This window comes from Monodon monoceros, unplaced genomic scaffold (genome assembly GCF_005190385.1).
Source record: "Monodon monoceros isolate NGI ecotype Baffin Bay Population unplaced genomic scaffold, NGI_Narwhal_1 Super_Scaffold_17, whole genome shotgun sequence".
Classification (NCBI taxonomy): domain Eukaryota; kingdom Metazoa; phylum Chordata; class Mammalia; order Artiodactyla; family Monodontidae; genus Monodon; species Monodon monoceros.
In genome coordinates this window covers 30453319-30471537 of record NW_021703773.1, presented here as the reverse complement: position 1 = coordinate 30471537, position 18219 = coordinate 30453319, and positions in this window count along the sequence as shown.

Below are 18219 nucleotides of genomic sequence, written 5' to 3'. Positions count from 1 at the left end.
TTTTTACAACTTTACTTAATTCTGCAAGAAGAGCCGTGTGCCCCTGCCATAGAAGGACTACAATATACTTCTCGCAGGCAGCGATCTGGGTAACTGGGCAACCGTGGAGCTCTGGTTTGGAGAGACTGACCAGGAAACTAGAACCAATTGTGTAAAGGGGGTTCTTGCTGCCAGTTGGAAAAATAAGCATTTTAGAGTCTTCATAATCATGAAGAAAAAAATTCTACTATATAATCACTTCTATTTTTACACATTGGAAAACTCATATGAAAAAGTTAGAATTATATTTTGGCAAAAGTTACAGTCTTGCAAGGTCCAAATGAAAATGTTGTGTTTGGGCTAAAGTTGAAGATTCTGCCTTTCCTCAATGGAAGGCATCTTACCTTAACAGAACCCAAGCATTCCCTAATGGAAATAGAAAGAAGTATTTGTGTTTTGGTCCTCCAACCTTTTATATATTCTTTACCTTGAAAATAAGCCTTTAGCCTGAAAAGTAGTATGCAGACTTGAGTAAAATCAGTAACTATCATGTCTTTACAAATTTATCCAAATCTTTAAACTTCCTACACCTCAGTTTTCCTTACTGAAAATTATCATCATCATTATTATTGTTACTATTACTAAACCTCCACACAAATAAACACTAGGTAGAGGATTGGTTTGAAACACACATACCTTCATTTCACGTGAGCACTGCAAACAAAGAAACCATCTGCTGACTTAAATGAATCAGCCTTAAAACACTGACAATAAAGGAAAAATTCAACAGCAGTTTGCTTAACCCCAAACCGGCACACATTCAGTTTAAAAGTCTTCCTATTTAATTCCCAAGTCTCTTTTGTATATAAAAAAGAAACCTTCACTTAGACTTTTATAAACGGTATTTAGCCAATTTTCTCTACAAATGATTCCTTTAAGATCTTTAGAGATCACACAAGTAGAAAAATCCCTCCTTTCCTTTTATTCCATAGCACTCAGCCATCGTTTTGATGTACCCTCACACCTAACCAAAGCCACAAAAATGTGTATCTGAAACCAGCTGTCAAATCACAGCAGCTACAAGTCTCCAAGCGGCAGCCCGCCCGGTTTCTAAATAGCAGAAGTAATCTTCTACCAAAGTGCCTCAACGTCTTCTGATAGCAAGTGCATTCTGGAGATGTTAAAACCTACTGTGAAGAGCGAAGACTGAGCTTATGCTCCGACTGGATCGTCCCAGGTTTAAGAACCTTGTGCCATATTTGTGAAGGGATGTGTTTTGACTCAGCCAAGACCCTCCTGATCCTGAAGTCATCTGTACAGAAACATGAAGATTTCCTGTCTGTCTTAGTGCTGGAGGAAATTTCTCATGTTCTCCTGGCCCTTCTCTCTTAGAAGCCTAGTATATCAACTTGGTAAAGATATCATTGGAAGAAAATCTCCCTTAACATGTCTCTCCATTTTCCATAGTAGAAAATGAAGGCCAAGAGGGTTAGATCGAGGCCAAGAGGCCAAGATCTCACAGTTCATGGAAAAACCAGGATTCCTCGTGCGAAATTCATAATATTTCCTCTAAACCATAATGCCACCTGAAAAGAGATTTATTGCAAGAATTAGCTGTATGGCCTAGGTGAAATGGAGATACATAGAGGAATATACACTTCTTTCACCTGGATATCATGGGTGGTCACAAGGCAAGTCATCCAGATCTGGACTCCTGGTTTTTGCTCCTTGAAGCTGTGTTCTTGCACCATTTAAATCATCGTAGTTTTAACCAATATCGCTAAAGACCAGTGAGGTGATGTAATTTGGGGTTATATCAACCTACTCAATATTACACTCTTCCCTTTGGCAGGTTTATTAAAAATCAAACGATGAAGAATGAAGGCAGATTGGATTGCTTGGTTGGGCTGCCCCCTGGTGGTAACCTATACAAAGCACACGCTTGTTGAGTTTTGCGACAAATGCCTATTGATCCACTAAGCAGCATTTTGTTTTAAGCTGCGTCTGGATTAAGGTTAGTGATCAGCTCTCTCATGGAAGTCGATTCATTTAGAAGCCCAAGCATAAGGGACAGGAGGTTGCCTAAGGTTAAAAAAAAAAAAAGTAGCACCAGCTATACTCAAGGACCGCTGAAACTAGATCCACTTTATATTTTCCTCAAAAATATTATGCTTAATAAAATGTAATGAAGTCTAACAACTAGACTCCTTTCCTCAAATCACTATTATAGATGGTGTAAATTAAAAATCAAAATGAGGACTGGACTTGAAGTTAAACAAATTGGGCTCTAGATTTGACTCAGTCATGGTCTGTGGTCATTCAACCTTTCTGACCTCGGCTTTCATGCTACGAGATTAGATGAGCTCAAAGATCACTTCTGCTGCTACAGTATATAATTGGAACACAGTGATGAATTATATTGGCTTGGTCAAAAAGCTCGTTCAGATTTTTTGCAACATCTTGTGAAAGACCCAAACGAACTTTTTTGGCCAACTCAATAATACATGTGTTCATTTATTTGACAATTATGAGTTAAAAAAATCTATTATGTCCTTGGTACTGTCATGGTAGATTCATAAATGAGGCTTTTCAAAGGAGATTCTCCCATGCTGTGGGGAGAGCAAACATCACATTGTGAAATTAAAATGCACGCTATTTATTGTCTCTCTGGGTTTTGATCTCCAAATCAAATAGCAAAGAATCCTGGCCCATTAAGAAATAACTACCTACAGAACTTGCTCCTATGGCCCTTATTAATGTATCACTACAGGGGATATATTAAGATCTGAATTCTTTTGACATTTACAATAAGGTTTGTGCTTATAAATACAAGACTGCACCATATTCAAACCTATTAGCATATTATAACAGATTAGATGCTTGAAATCTGCAAAGGCAGTTGGTCTGCAACCCCCTTGGGAAAAAAATCTAAGGACAGTAACAGCAATAATCTCAAATCACAGAAATGCCTTTGAAAGGTGGTTTTATAGCGCTAATTCGGGAGGAAAACATAGACAATAAAAAGAAAATTATTCAATGGAAGTCATTTTTTAGGACATTCACCACACTGGACTACATAGCCAGTTTGCCTCATTAATTCAACAGGATAGTTCAGGACCCACTGACGGAGGTACCCAAACAAAACGGACACGGGAGCCCCAGGAAACTGGACAACGCGTATGAATGTGTGCTTTCCCTCTGACAACGGAAGCGCTAATAGGTTACTTCTTCTTGGGTTAACAAAATTGTGTGTGCGTGTGTGTATGTGTACATAAACACAATAAAGAGATGAATAATTTAGCATTTTAGTATATTAAGAATATGTGTTAAAAGCTATGGGACCCTAAATTCCAGTTTTTAAAATTTGTTCAGGTAAGTTGCTAGAATTCTATTTAGTAAAAGTAAGTAACTTCAAATTATGTACCAAACGTAAATATCTTCAAATAATCGCTAGAGTTTATTCGTTACTGTGTGCTAAGCACAGTTCTAAGTGCTGGTGTGTTTAAAGTCATTGTTTTTCACAGCATCCTTATGAAAAGATCCAATGATTATCTCCACTTCTCGGGTGAAGAAACTGAGACAAAAATCAATCAAGGAACTTGTCCAAGGATATACAACTAACGGGTGAGAAAACTGATGGCCACAGCCAAAAAAGTCTGGCTGCAGAGCAATGCGCCTGCTCATAGGCACTTTGCTCCCTCTCTGCACTCTCTCGAATAGAGTACTAAGCAAATGAACTCACTGGCTCCTCCCACGACCCAAACGAAAGGGCAGCTCCAAAGGGAAACCGGTCGTGTCATGAGAGGCGCGGCCAAACCTGCCCTTCCATCTAAGATGGCTCTTGGTGCGTGAGGGCTGCCATGAAAGAACCACAGGCAGGGCTTAAACAACAAAAATGTATTTTCTCACTTCTCTGGAGGTTCTGAGAGCAAGGTGTTGGTGGATTTGGTTGCTCTAAGGCCTCTCTCCTAGGCTTATAGATGGCGGTCTTCACAGGGTTTATCCTCTGTATGTCGGTCTGCTAATCTCTTTTTATAAGGCTGCTAGGCCTATTAGACTAGTGCCCCACCCTAATGGCCTCACTTAACTGTAATTACCTCTCTAAAGACCCTATCTCCAAACACAGTCACATTCTGAGATACTGGGAATTAGGGCTTCAGCATATTCACTTGGGGAGAACACAGTTCAGCCCATAATGACTGTTTCTGTTCATTTTCACGAGCATTCACACAGGTCAGGAACCTGAGCAAAGCTGCTGCAAAGGTTGGGTTCTTTGAACATGCTGCAATTAGAATAGAAGTAACGTACGTAATTACCAGAGTGCTTACTAAACATTCGCACTGTGCACAGCGCTACACTAAACAAACATGAAGGGATTGTGAATTTTAGCATATGTCAATGTGGCTGTTCTTTGAGAGGGTCCAGGTGTGTAACACTCTGCTTGGTGCCATGAGAAATGTGAAGAAATGTAACAGCCCCATCCTCTAGGTATTGGAAATCTTGTTGGAAAAAAGGAAAAGACAGGCGTAAAACACTAACACAAAAGCATAAAGCAGCTTTACAACAGAGGCCAAAAAGAGTTTATAATTACAATTAGGTGAGGGCGGGGAACATTAAGTCTGAAATTGGAAGAGAGAATGTCAGTTCTAAGAAGATATCACGGATTAGGAAGGCTTTGGTGGAGAATCAAACTTGACTTAGGGCTTCAAGACAGACAAGATTGAAAAGTGAAAAGAAGGCATTTCAGAAAAGCAAAGCCCAGAAGACCGATCAAAGAAGAGCGGGAAGATAAGTTTTTCCTAAAGTGAAGGGTTCTATAGGAAGTGATAGGAGTTGGTTAGAAAGGTAGATTGGAAAGATTACAGGCAGACTGCCAAGATATTTCAGGTTCAGTTCCAGACCACAATAAAGCAAATATCACAATGAAGAGAGACACACAAATTTTTTGGTTCCCCAGTGCGTGTAAAAGTTATGTTTACACTATAGTCTACGTGAGCAATAGCATTAGGCCGAAAAAAAAAAAAGGGGGGGGGCTTCCCTGGTGGCGCAGTGGTTGAGCGTCCGCCTGCCAATGCAGGGGACGCGGGTTCGTGCCCCGGTCCGGGAAGTGAGCCATGGCCGCTGAGCCTGCGCATCCGGAGCCTGTGCTCCGCAACGGGAGAGGCCACAGCGGTGAGAGGCCCGCGTACCGCAAAAAAAGAAAAAAAAAAGGTACATACCTTAACTTAAAAATTCTTTATTGTTAAAACATGCTAACCATCATCTGAGCCTTCCTCAAGTTGTAGTAGTGACATCAAAGATCACTGATCACAAATTCCCATAGCAAATATAATAATAAAATCATCATCACCGTCATCACCAAAATGTTTGAAATATTGCGAGAATTACCAAAATGTGACACAGAGACACGAAGCGAGCAAATGCCGTTGGAAAAATGGCGCTGATAGACGCTCAACGTGGGTTGCCACAGACCTTCAGTTTGTAAAAAACACAGTATCTGTGGATCGCAATAAAATGAAGCACGATAAAATGAGGTATGTACATACATTATCTATAATCACCCAGTCTTGGAAGGTGAATATTATTATAATCATAAAGTTACAGAAGAGGAAAGCAGATGCAAAAAGTTTCATGAATTATCAAGTTACAGGGTGGTAAGTATGTAATAAACAGCAGAGTTGGGATTTGGGAGACTTGCACCTTCAAGTTTCAACAAATCTACAGCAAGACTTGATTATTAGGATGCAGATACCCTTGACACATCTTCATGTTTATTTCCACCCTAATCGAAACCAAAATGTAATAATAATTTTGTTAAAAGACACCAATTTTTTGGCTCTAGTGTACAAAGACTTCATTATTAAGGTCACTACTCAAATGGTAGGAAGGGGTCTCTGAGAGCCAGTACTAAGCAGTGCTTTCAGGCTCAGCTTTAAATGGAATAGGAATGTGATAGGATTTCTGGGGTGTCAAGAAGCCTACATTCTCTTCCCCCAAAAAGCTTCTTTTAAATGCTTCTGAACGGGAAGCAATGCCTTCCACATACTACATCTTCCTGCTGGGGTGTCTGTCTCTTTCATACTACCTATGGCATTAGCTGTGCCTCTCGTTGTCAGGTTGAGACCCCGTAAGTTACTTCTCCTTTAGTACTTACAGAATCAATAAATGAACAAAGCAATTATGTTCAGCACTTACTAAAGCATCTCAAAATTAGTAACTCAAAATAGACCTAAATGGGTAACTTACTGATTCCATTCAGCCAGATTCACTGGGAGACAACGGAAAGACTATGGGCTCTGAAATCATGTGTACCTTGCACAGAGATTCAACCCCAATTCTTACTTTCTGGTTGACATTGTTGGGGAAGCAACTTAACTTTTCTGAGCCAGTTTTCTAATCTGAAAATGGTAAATACTTAAATCACTGAGTTGTCATAAATAGCAAATAATATGTAGAATAAGCACAGTGTTTCATATACAGCAGTTGCTCAAGAGATGTTAACTCCCTTTCTTTCCATTTTACTGAGTCTTCTTTGATAAGAAAAATGAAAATAACATGTGCACTGACCATCTGAAAGAACGTAACATCTCATCGAGCAGAAGTAGGGCAATGGTGTACTGATAAACCAGATACAAAAAAAAAAAAAAGAAGCCCTGTTTGTAATGTTTGCCCATTTTAGTGATATAGATACACCCCTCTAGGGCTAATTTCAGGCTACCAATAATATAACTACCAGCTCTCAAACTTTAATATTTAACAATCTGTTTTCATAAGCCACACTAGCTGGCTCCACACCAGAGGAAACTGACAATTGTTAGTTTCCTCATGCAGTATTGGGCTCTTTTGTCCCTGTTTCCTGTCTTGTCTTCAAAGCATGGGTATAAGGAGTGGTTAGGCTGAATTTAGAACAAGCCAAAGTAAACGTTGATAGCTGGGAGGAAATACTAGGCACTGAGCAGCTATAAGACGCATATAGGTAAAGGCAGAGACATATAATAAAATATTTAGTTAATTACCTAGTCCCAGAGTTACATCTACAGCACCTCTGATAGTCCCAGTACATAGTATTGCCATCTATCATTACTGGTTTAATATATCGATTAGATATTTTCCTTTCATCACAATTGAAATCTGAGTCAATATTGTATTGCATTTTCAGGTAAGTAGAAGTTTCAGCTGTAAGTGACTTAGTTATAACTGTGGACACTCAACATACCAGTCTGAAAATGGGGATAATGATACCTATTTCCCAGGGTTGTATAAATGCCTAGAGCCTCCTGGTGATACTGGATGGCAAAGTATTTGAGTGTATGGGCTCGGAAGATGTAGAAGCATCTTGGTTCTTCCACATAGAACCTGTGTAAAATAGCCTAGTGACTTATTCTCTATAGGTCTGTTTTCTCATCTTTAAATAAAAATGATGATACCTAACTCACAAGGTTGGTCTGAGGATCACATAATATAAATTATACAAGCTTCTTAGAACAGTGTTTGGCACAGGACAAGCTAATGAGAAGTGCGACCCATTATTATTTGTAATGTATGACCATTAAGTAAATGTTTATTCTCCTGCCCATCCCTGTTTCTTCTCACTTATGATGGTCTTCATGGCCTTCAATGTTTTTGATAATTTGACCCTAGTTGCCAATTTAACCTTCCCTCCTTCTGCACTTCAACGTGTACCAACAGGCTCCTCTAACACTCACATTCAATACCAAGATTCTAGACCTGCCAGAAATATCTTTCCTACTTTCTCCCACTGGCCTACATCTGCCTTAACTCAGCTGGACCGTATCTTCACTCCAGCCTTCACGGCTCTTCCTTCTCTGAACCCCTCTAGCAAGTACACTTATGCCACGTAATTAATCATTTAATTATATAGTCCCTTGTATTTTTCTTTCTGCTCGAGAAAGAGAATTATGTTAGGTATTTATCCTAGCTCTAGAATTGTATAAGAAACATAGTACTTCCCCCAATAACTATGCATTAATTTACTATTTAGAATTAACTACGCTATGGTATCGATAGAGCTTTAACAAAAGAAGTTTTGTTTGCAACTGATACCCTCTGCATTAAAATGTCAACCATGTAAAAAAGAATGAAATAATGCCATTTGCAGCAACATGGATGGACCTAGAGATTATCGTACTAAGTGAAGTCAGACAGAGAAAGACAAACACCATATGATATCACTTATACGTGGAATCTAAAAAAATGATACAAATGAACTTATTTACAAAACAGAAATAGACTCACAGACATAGGAAACAAACTTATGGTTACCAAAGGGGATGGGGGTGGGCGAGGAGGGATAAATTAGGAGTTTGGGATTAACATACACTACTATATATAAAATAGATAACCAACAAGGACCTACTATATAGCAGAGGGAACTCTATTCAATATCTTGTAATAACCTATAATGGAAAAGAATTTGAAAAAGAATATATATATATATATATATATATATATATATATATATATATATAACTGAGTCACTTTGCTATACACCTGAAACTGACACAACACGGTAAATTAACTATACTTCAATTTTTAAAATGTTTTGAAAAAATGTCAACCAGGTAAGAGTATATTTAAGAGGTAATATTTAACTGCTTAAAATTATTAATCATTCACTGTTATAGTGCGCCATTTGAATGCTAGATATTTCTGAAGTTTTACGTCTACTGTCAGGGAACTCATTAGATTATGATAAAAAATTCTATTTTAGTCGAGGTGGAAGCTTTACATACCAAAATGCAGTGAAAATATTTGCTCTGGTTTAGACTGTAACGTGGAAAAGAAACAAAGATACACCCTTAACGGGATGTAATGTGTAGATTCCTTTACACTCAGATGACGATGAATGGCATGTGGCTGCCCAGGCCTCTAAAGTAGTCAGAACATCACATGGGATATCCTGAGACAGCAGAAAAAATAATTAAGAAGAAGTAATATGCTCCCAAAAAGCTCAACTCTGCTCTTGAAAGTAAGCTCGCGCCGATGGATGTCGGAGTACCTGGGGAGTCCACTAGCGCGAGGTGGGCGTATGCGCAGTTGCTTTGTGAGACCGGTAGTACTTTTGTCAGTTCATTTGCATCTAAAAGTTACTTGTGACTATTTCCTAACTCTGTTCGATCCCATGAGTCCAGGCTTCTGTCTGCATTTGCCATACCAAAGAAATTTTGTGACTGCAAAATTAAGGCTATCTAGCCCTGCAAATGTCACACATAGTATAAGTAAAGTCAATCATTTCAACATTTAAAGAGTTCAACTAAGATCCACCAGGGCTCCTTGACCAATGATTTCCTGAATTAGTTATCTAGGATACGGGATTTTGTTTCTTTTAATGCCTCTCTGGAATGTACTGCATGTCTTGTTTATACAATCCTACTTTTCCGGGAATGCACTGACAGAAGACAGGCACTTAAAAAATGTTTGTTTTTCTACACTCTGACCTTTAAAACATAGAAAAACAGAGATTGAAAACAATCACAATAAACCAGATGTAATGTATCTATTGGTATATGTGCAAGCTAAACCCTAAATATATACATTTACAAAATTAAACACCAAACACATAGAGAATTTTGAAAGATCAGGTTTGATTTAGAACCTCATAAATTTTCATAAGACTGATCCAATCGGATCGCCCTGAGAGGAGAATGTGAAGGAATAGGATTCTGGTTTCGGCATCCTGGGTCAAGGTAATCATAGCCACAGGCACCCAGGCTGGGACCTTGGGTACCTTAGTTCCCAGGTAGCCTCAGAGCCAGGTGGCGCTCCTGGCTCTCAATAAATGCTTACGAAAAGAATTAAAGTAGTTTTGTAAAAAAGAGAAGAAAAACAGGATGTCCTGAGTGAGTGAGTGACAGAGAGAAGATATCCCTTAGGAACAGGCTAAGTTTCAAACTAAGACCAGGAAAGGGAGGCTCTGGCAGGACGAGGGTGGGTAGCGATGGGATCCAGAGGGAAGGGAGATCACTTTAACATTTTGTCTCTTTTTGTCCCACTGTCTTTATGTCCCTTCATTTCTCATTTCCTCCTCAGTTCTTTTTCTTTTCTACTTTCTTCTTTATTTTAATGTCCTTTGTCTGCTCACTTTATTTTATCTCCTTGATTGTCTTTACTGATTTTTTTTCTTCCTCTAGTCACCAGCACTACTGACTCCATTCTCTGTAAGTTACTATTAATTATGGTTTGGTCCAATGTCTTCAAGCAAAGTGGCAATAAACTGTCGGTAATGGGCACATCCTGTCACTTTTAACAGATTTCAGTAGAGATACATAAAAGCAGTAGGCAAGGCCCACAGCCAAGAGAATAAAGAAGTACAACAGGCTTTAGCCAGTTATGCAAAGAAGTGTTACTCTTCCTGGCATGAAGGAGTAGTGGGTCGGGGTGAAGAGGTCCGACTCCTCAATCAGAAATGATTTCCAAAGAACAGCCCTGTTTCCATCTGGCACCATCACACTAGCAAAGCTCTGTGAGAGGGACATTTGTTACGGATGCAACACTTTCCCAGTGGCAAAACTGTAGTAATTCCACAGTGCTTCTCTAAAATATAACCAAAATAAGGACAGCATTGCAGATGAAATCATCTCTCTCCCAGGTGACACTGTGAAAATAGTTTTATCTTTAAAACAGTTTGCTGAGTGGATTTAATAGTTTAAAGAAATATGATTATAATGCCCAATAGGAAAACATTCAACGTGTTTAACGTGAACGTTCTATTGGAGTACAAGATACAGACAGAAAAGAGTACCCATCCTATGTATACAGGTAGATGACTTCACCAGTCATATACCTAGTTCTTAAATCAAAACAAAGTATTATCAGAATCCTAGAAGCAACCCCCTTCCCCCATCCAGTTATACCTATCACAACCCAAGGGGAATCATTATCCCAACATCAAACATGTTTACTTTGCCTGATTTTGTTCTTCATATGATATTTAACATAATATTTCATTTATTACTCATTTTACTATTTATGATGCTTAATATTTTTAAATAATTTCATTTGAGCCAGGTTATTTTTCTTGAAACTAACATGCATGGAATCGAAAACCTCTATGAATGAAAAATTCACACAAAAATTTACCAATGATATAATTAACTTTGATAGATTTAAAACAAGTACGTCAGGGATTAGGTTGCGTAGTTAGGACACTATAGCAATGTGTAATCTCAAGAAATATAATAAACTCAGGGAAAAGAGAACTATTTCTCTAATCAATTTATAAATGCAAACACGAACTTAAATGTTTAATAAGTTGTCATACCATGGAATTAATTTAAGTAACATTTATTTTAAAATAACAATCTGAAAGTTATTACAAATAAAGTTCTAGGCTGTTTTCCAAAATTCCATTACATAATAAAAGGATAGTAAAAGGACAGTTTTATAACAGATTATGAGGAAAAAGTCCTGGGAGATTTAGCTGAGCCAATTGCTTGGTTCAACTTCTTTAAAAAGCTAATTCAATCCCAGGCTGTAGTAACAGAAGTATTGCGTTGGCCAAAAAGATGGTTCTGGGTTTTCCGTACGATGTTACCCAGTACAATACTCAGGAAGAATAATGCTTGTATTCTCTCAAACTGTCATACCCTTTCTGGCATGTCACATGTTCTTTGTTGTACCTTAAAAGACACAAGGTACTTTTGTACCTAGTTGTAAACTAGGTTGTCTGGAGGAGAGAACTCAATTTCTTCAAAAGATGTGGTAAAGGTTTCCTGTAATGAATAGTTGGAGAAACAGAAATATTTAGGGCTACAGAATAGAGTTTTGGGGGACATGACAGCTGTCTCCAGATATTTTAAGAATTGCCATGTGAACGGCAGAATGGATTTAATCAAAACTTTTCTTGAGGGTAGAACTGGCAAAAATTAAGTAACAAGGAAAAGATTTTGCTAAATATATATAAAAATTTCTACCTAATAATTATAGTTGTCCAGTAGCAGAACTGGCTGAATCAGAAGACTATTTCCCATTAGAGTAGAACTTAACCTTCAGGAAAATAATTTTCTCCAAATTTAAGAAAATTCTACCTAACAATTGTAGTTCTACAATTTGCTGACTCAAAAAGGCAATGATTTCCATAGTTACCAAGTGTCTGCAGAGGGAAGATCATGTTTATGGATGTTTCTACCTACATACGGCAGTCATTACAGAACCCTGAGGTCTCTTTGAATGTTAAATTTCAATGATTTTATGTTTTATAATCATTGAATAAGTTTTTATACTACCGCTTGTTCTTTAAAAAGGTCATTAAATTTTTCAATATGTTTTTTCTTTTTTATTGAACTAGAGTTGATTTACAAAGTTCTGTTAGTTTCAGGTGTACAGAAAAGCAATTCGGATATATATATATATATATATGTATATATACACACACACATATACATATATATGTATGTATATATTTTATATATTTATATTCTTTTTTCAGATTCTTTTCCATTATAGGTTATTACAAGATACTGAATATAGTTCTCTGTGCTCTACAGTAGGTCCTTGTTGTTTATCTACCTTATATACAGTATTGTGTGTATGTTGATCCCATACTCCCAAGTTATCACTCTCCAGCCCCTAAATTTTGCAGTATGTTTTAAAACTTGGGCACAATGTATTTTGTTAAATAACTAAGCCTACTGAAACTTTCTGCACTAGCGACTAGTGAGTTGCCAAACCGTCACATATCTCTTGTGTCAATCAGGATGATCAAACTAGTGATGCAGTAACCAAAGCCCCGCAGCCTCAGTGGCTTTGGAGAACACAGTTCATTGCTTGCCCTTACTCCGTGTCCATCACAAGCTGCCTGGGTCTAAGCTCAAGGTCTTCCTGGACCCAATTTGCAGAGTAGCCAGCTCCCTGTAACACTGCTGGTTATTAAGGCAGAGGAAGAAACAGTGGCAAGTCACACACACTGTTAAAGCTGCCACCCCATGGGCATACACATCACATCTGCTCAGATTTCATCGGTTAAAGGAGGTTTATTAATTAGGAATTTTAACAGTGGGTGGGAGGACCTGTCAATTACACTTCCTCTGTTTCGCTCTTTTGCTTCATGTCAGGACTGCTCGCCAATAAGAGAAAGCCCTTTACAGATGCCTACAGGAAACGCAGCCTCCTTGCAATGATTTCTCTGCGTCCTTAAAAACAAACAAACAAAGAAGCCTGTGCAGCACACTTATGATGCTAGTGCAAACTATAGCTGAAGTTGGAGTGAAAGATACTCAGACTTGAAACCGGCCCATCTCAGCTCATTGTCTCTCAGTGTACTAGTGAGAGTTCTCAGTTATTGACTTGGTGTTATTGGGTGATTAGAAATGAACTTTATTCTGAGAAATTGGGAGGCTCATGTACTAATTTCATACTAATACATACAAATCTTGTAAAGATTATGGTTGATCTGCCTCACAAGTGGAACAGATTACACACGTACACACACGCACACACACACACACGACAGAAGCCTCACCAGTCACTGCTTCTGGAACTAAGAAATTAAATCAACTTTCACATATTACAATGTTTCCTCCTCCTTCTATTACTTTTCTTTTTTTCCTCTGGAAATATAAAATAAAAACCTAAATCTTCCTCAAAATTATTTGTCTTTATTTCACCAAAATTCCATTTTTGTGGGCAAAAGACAAGGCGACGTAGCTGTGAGTAGCAGTCTCCTGTGAAAACAGTGAAACATTCATCGCACTGAGATATTTTTGATCAGTGACCTTAAAAGGAAGTTGGCTATTACAGGTCAAATTTTAATTCTTCCAAAATCATTTCCCATATGCCTCCAGAATCTGCATATTCCCCTCCTCATTTCTTCTCTCATGTGTCCTTTTCACTCCCTCCTGCTTGCCTAGAGAAGGGTTCTCTCTCGTTTTAATGATCTAGCATTTTAAATGGAACTAACTGTCTTCAGAGCTGTCTTGACAGATTCTCACAAAACCATGTCTTGATGAGAAGCATTTCAGACAGTTTCTATATTTAACAAATCTGTGTGGAGTGTCCCCTTGTGTCAGGATGGAGACCAGGTACAGGGATTTAGGGATGAGCAAGCCCCAGCGCCCGACCTTAGAGACATAACAGTCCTGCAGGAAAGACTGAAAACCAATTATGGGATCATAATGGAGCATCTCATAAACGTCAGCACGTTCCCATCTTCATTATTTCCTTTCCTTTCAAGTATTTAAACACACTTAGTCCCAAATGGAAAACAATTTAGAAATCATCCCCAAATGCCTGTCCCATGACTAAGGCTGCCTAACCCACCTAAGGTTCTTCTAACAAATGTAGGGATCTTTCTTACAGATCCTTGGGATCTTTTCCAGAAAATTCGGATCTGTTAGACTGGAATGGGTCTCTGGGAATCTAGTTTTCCAAAGCTCCCGGGTGATTTTTCTACACAACCAATTTTTGAACTTCTGTATCAGAGCAAATAATGAGATTGCCTTTCCATACACACACACACACACACACACACACACACACACACACAAATACACACAAAGAAAAAAACAGGCAATAAAGAATCTTTTAATGACATAAGAGCCTATCAGTGTATTCCTACAAACCAAAATATCGAAAGCAATATAGGTCTAATTTTTAAAATGGAAATTTTGAGTAACTTGTGGGTATGGAGAGTATTGCTTCTTACCATGAAATGGTAAAAATGGAGCAGCCCCTAGCTTATATGGTAGTAATATGTCTGACAGGTTAGGAATATATAGTAAAAGAGCTAAACTACTGACTCCAATCAATTATTACCAAAGTAACATTAAATGGGTCAATAGTTTACATAAAACAATTTTTGCAAGATTACAAAGTAAGTGGAATGAAATATATGTAATCAATAGTTGATACAAAACCAAAGGAAATGGGGAATGTTAAAAGACAATTTACTTGCCTCAGAGTAAGGAAAATACCCTGAATAAAATGGACCAAAATGGATAAAGAAGAAAAACAAGAAGTAGTCAAGTCTGAGAAAGAAGCATTTGGGAGAGCTAAGATGAAGTTAAGGAAGTGGCAAATACATCAGCAAGGGGGAAGGAAAGGAAGATGGTGCAAGAGTTTAAAGTACATGCTAACGCATTTTTCAAGTAGCAGAGGAACTGATATGAGAATTTACTGAGCAAAAAGAATGTATATCTCATACATAACCACATAGCTAAGTGTCGTGGCTTATTCCCAGAGCTGAGTACGGGAATTCAACTAGCCAAGTGGGGTTTGGGAGAGGATCATTTAAATTCTATTGTACTGTATCCCAAGCCCTGGGAATAGAGCATCCGTCCACAAAGAAAGGAATTGCAAGTATTCAATACAAACAAGCTGATGGTGCAGAACCAGAAGGCATCAGACAAAGAAGAGACACAATAAAATCCAGCAGCTCATACATAAACTAGTAAACTAGCAGAGTCTATACAGTTCCAGTAAATCTGGAAATCCATGGAGTTAATGTTTAGGTTGAAATCAGCCGAGCTATGTGATAGCACATGAGGCTATTACATGGGGGAAAAAAAAATGTGACTGTTAATTCATCAACACTCAGAAACAGAGTCAGAGTAAAAAGAAAAAATACACTGCACGATTTTAAAATTCAATGCAGCCGAGTAATTGAGGGTTTCATGAGAAATCAGTTGCAATTTTTGGCCTAGTTCTCAAAGTAGAACATAATCTTCCAGAATGTATCAAATGCTCTCCAAGTCTAAAGACACAGATTAACATTGTAAGCAAGTCTGAGAATTAAGTCTACCTTTGGACAATTATGGACAGCTTGGGTCACCTCATTACGGGGTTGGTCACAGTCTACTGCATGACATCTGACGCGAACCGTTTCGAAGCACAGGTCTGCTTCTTCTATTATTAATTTCTACCCGAGGGCAAATGCCAGGAGAACTTACTTTAGTTTCTGCCACCTGCTGCCATTTCAACTGTCAGGAACAGCGGGAGTCAAAAATGAAAGCACCACCTTAAAGAAAGGCTGTGCCACAGTGTCATTTTGAAAACTGACAGCTTCGTGCAGTCCCCAGTCTTAAGGAAGGGGATTTTCTCTTGTGCCTTCTGTTGCCATTTTGACAAAGGAAGACATTCTCCCACCTCTAGATGCAGGAGAATGGTTCTCTTGTTGAAATCCAAAATTTGGGGGGTGAAAAATACATCCGCAGGGTCTGGCTGAGTCCAGGTGTTGCTTTTTCAGTATCAGAAGCCCAGAAAGATGAGTCAATTCTTCAAGGAAATGACATTGAACTCGTGTCAGATTCAGCTGCTTTGATTCAGCAAAAGCCACAAGAGTTAAAAACAAGGGTGGGAGGGAGACACAAGAGGGAGGAGACACCGGGATATATGTATATGTATAGCTGATTCACCTTGTTGTACAGCAGAAACTAACACACCACTGTAAAGCAATTATACTCTAATAAAGATGTTAAAAACAGCAGAAACAACAAGAATATCAGAAAATTTTGGGATGGTATCTCTGTTTCTGAAAAAGGACCAGTTCATCACGCTGATGAATAAGATCTGAGTGATCCAGCTACAGAAACTGCAAGAGGCCAGACTCATATGTGATAAGTTAGAAATGGATAAAAGCTCTTTTGACTTGGGGAAAAAAAAAAAAAGGCAAGTAGAAACAGATTTGCAAGTCACAAGTGGGAACTTCTTTACCCCAAAGACTGTAAACTATTGTGGGACACGGCATAGCTTAGAGTCTGTTCGTTCAAAAGAAAAGAAAAGAAAAGGAAAAGAAACAACACTGGAGACATGGATTTTTCTGTCTGACCTTTAATATAATAAAGAGTCTAATTTACAGTGTGTGAGAGCCCACAACAAACCAAGAAGATAAAGCAATGCCAAGGTTTTAATTTAAAATAAAATAAAGAGAAACTATATTAGCTTTGTATTGTGTAGAAAAGATAGCTCTGAAGGAGACAAGAGGCTGAAAGTAACAGAGTGGACAGCTGCTTCAAGGCTAATTGTTAAAATCCAGGAAAGTTTTTTAAAAAGAAAATTTCTTTTCTCCCGAGGCACCATGTTGGGGGATACTTCTACTCATTGAAAGGAAGAGCAGGACAGATATACATCCTTTTTTCCCTTCAGACAAGTGTTGTCATGAAATACAAGTATTTTGAAGAAATACAAATTCTATAACTACTGACTTTATTTCATAATAAAAGATGCCTTTAGGGGCTTCCCTGGTGGCGCAGTGGTTGAGGGTCCGCCTGCCGATGCAGGGGACACGGGTTCGTGCCCCGGTCCGGGAAGATCCCACGTGCCGCGGAGCGGCTGGGCCCGTGAGCCATGGCCGCTGAGCCTGCGCGTCCGGAGCCTGTGCTCCACAACGGGAGAGGCCACAACAGTGAAGGGCCCGCGTACCGCAAAAAAAAAAAAAAAAAAAAAAAAAGGGAGAAGTAAGATCTATCACTTATGTGGCCCTTCAGCACACAATGGATGGTTACTTTACTAATATGCCTTCACTTAAAATAACTGATAGAAAGAAACATAATGAATTAGGCTTCAGGAGAGTGAATCTCTCCATATGGGACATTGCTACAAAAATTCCTGGAAGTAGAGGTCGACTAATGTTTGTATTTGAATTCGTTTTTGCGTCGAGCACCTGGGTGAGTGAATCAGGTATTATGTCTCTGTTGCTCTCATTCACCGGAGATTGAGGTAAATCAAACTGATGAAGATCTGACCCCCTCGTGCCCACCCTGAGTCCCCAAGTTTTAGGCCGCCCTCAACCCATTATCAAGTGTTGACTCTCACAAGAGTTAAGAAACAAATGAGGATTCCTACGTGTATCCAGTCTGCCTCTCTTTCAAAATCCCCTCCTTCCTTCTGTAGACGGCTCCTTCCTGACCTGCAAACTGCACGTGGGCTTGAGCTTTTGAGAAATGACGCAGCTTTGACCTTCTACTGCTTTGGACCTCTGACCTCCTGATCTACCCTCTTTCCAAACCAGCCCCAAGTTTAATTCTCAACTTGGGTCGTGCTCTCTGAATCCGGGTTTCCAGGTCAGCCATTGCCCATGGATCAGTCTGACAGCTCCAGCGAATGCTCTTGTAGGTTGACAATGTAACACTGGGGGTGGACGTATTTGTGTTGTGATTCCTAAAATATTTAAATATCCATTACACAGGGTATGTGATGGGGTTTTACAACGAGGGCAACTTGTTCAATTACGACCACCTCATGCATTACTTCCCACCTGTGTGACAAGTTGCAATCAATTCTTTG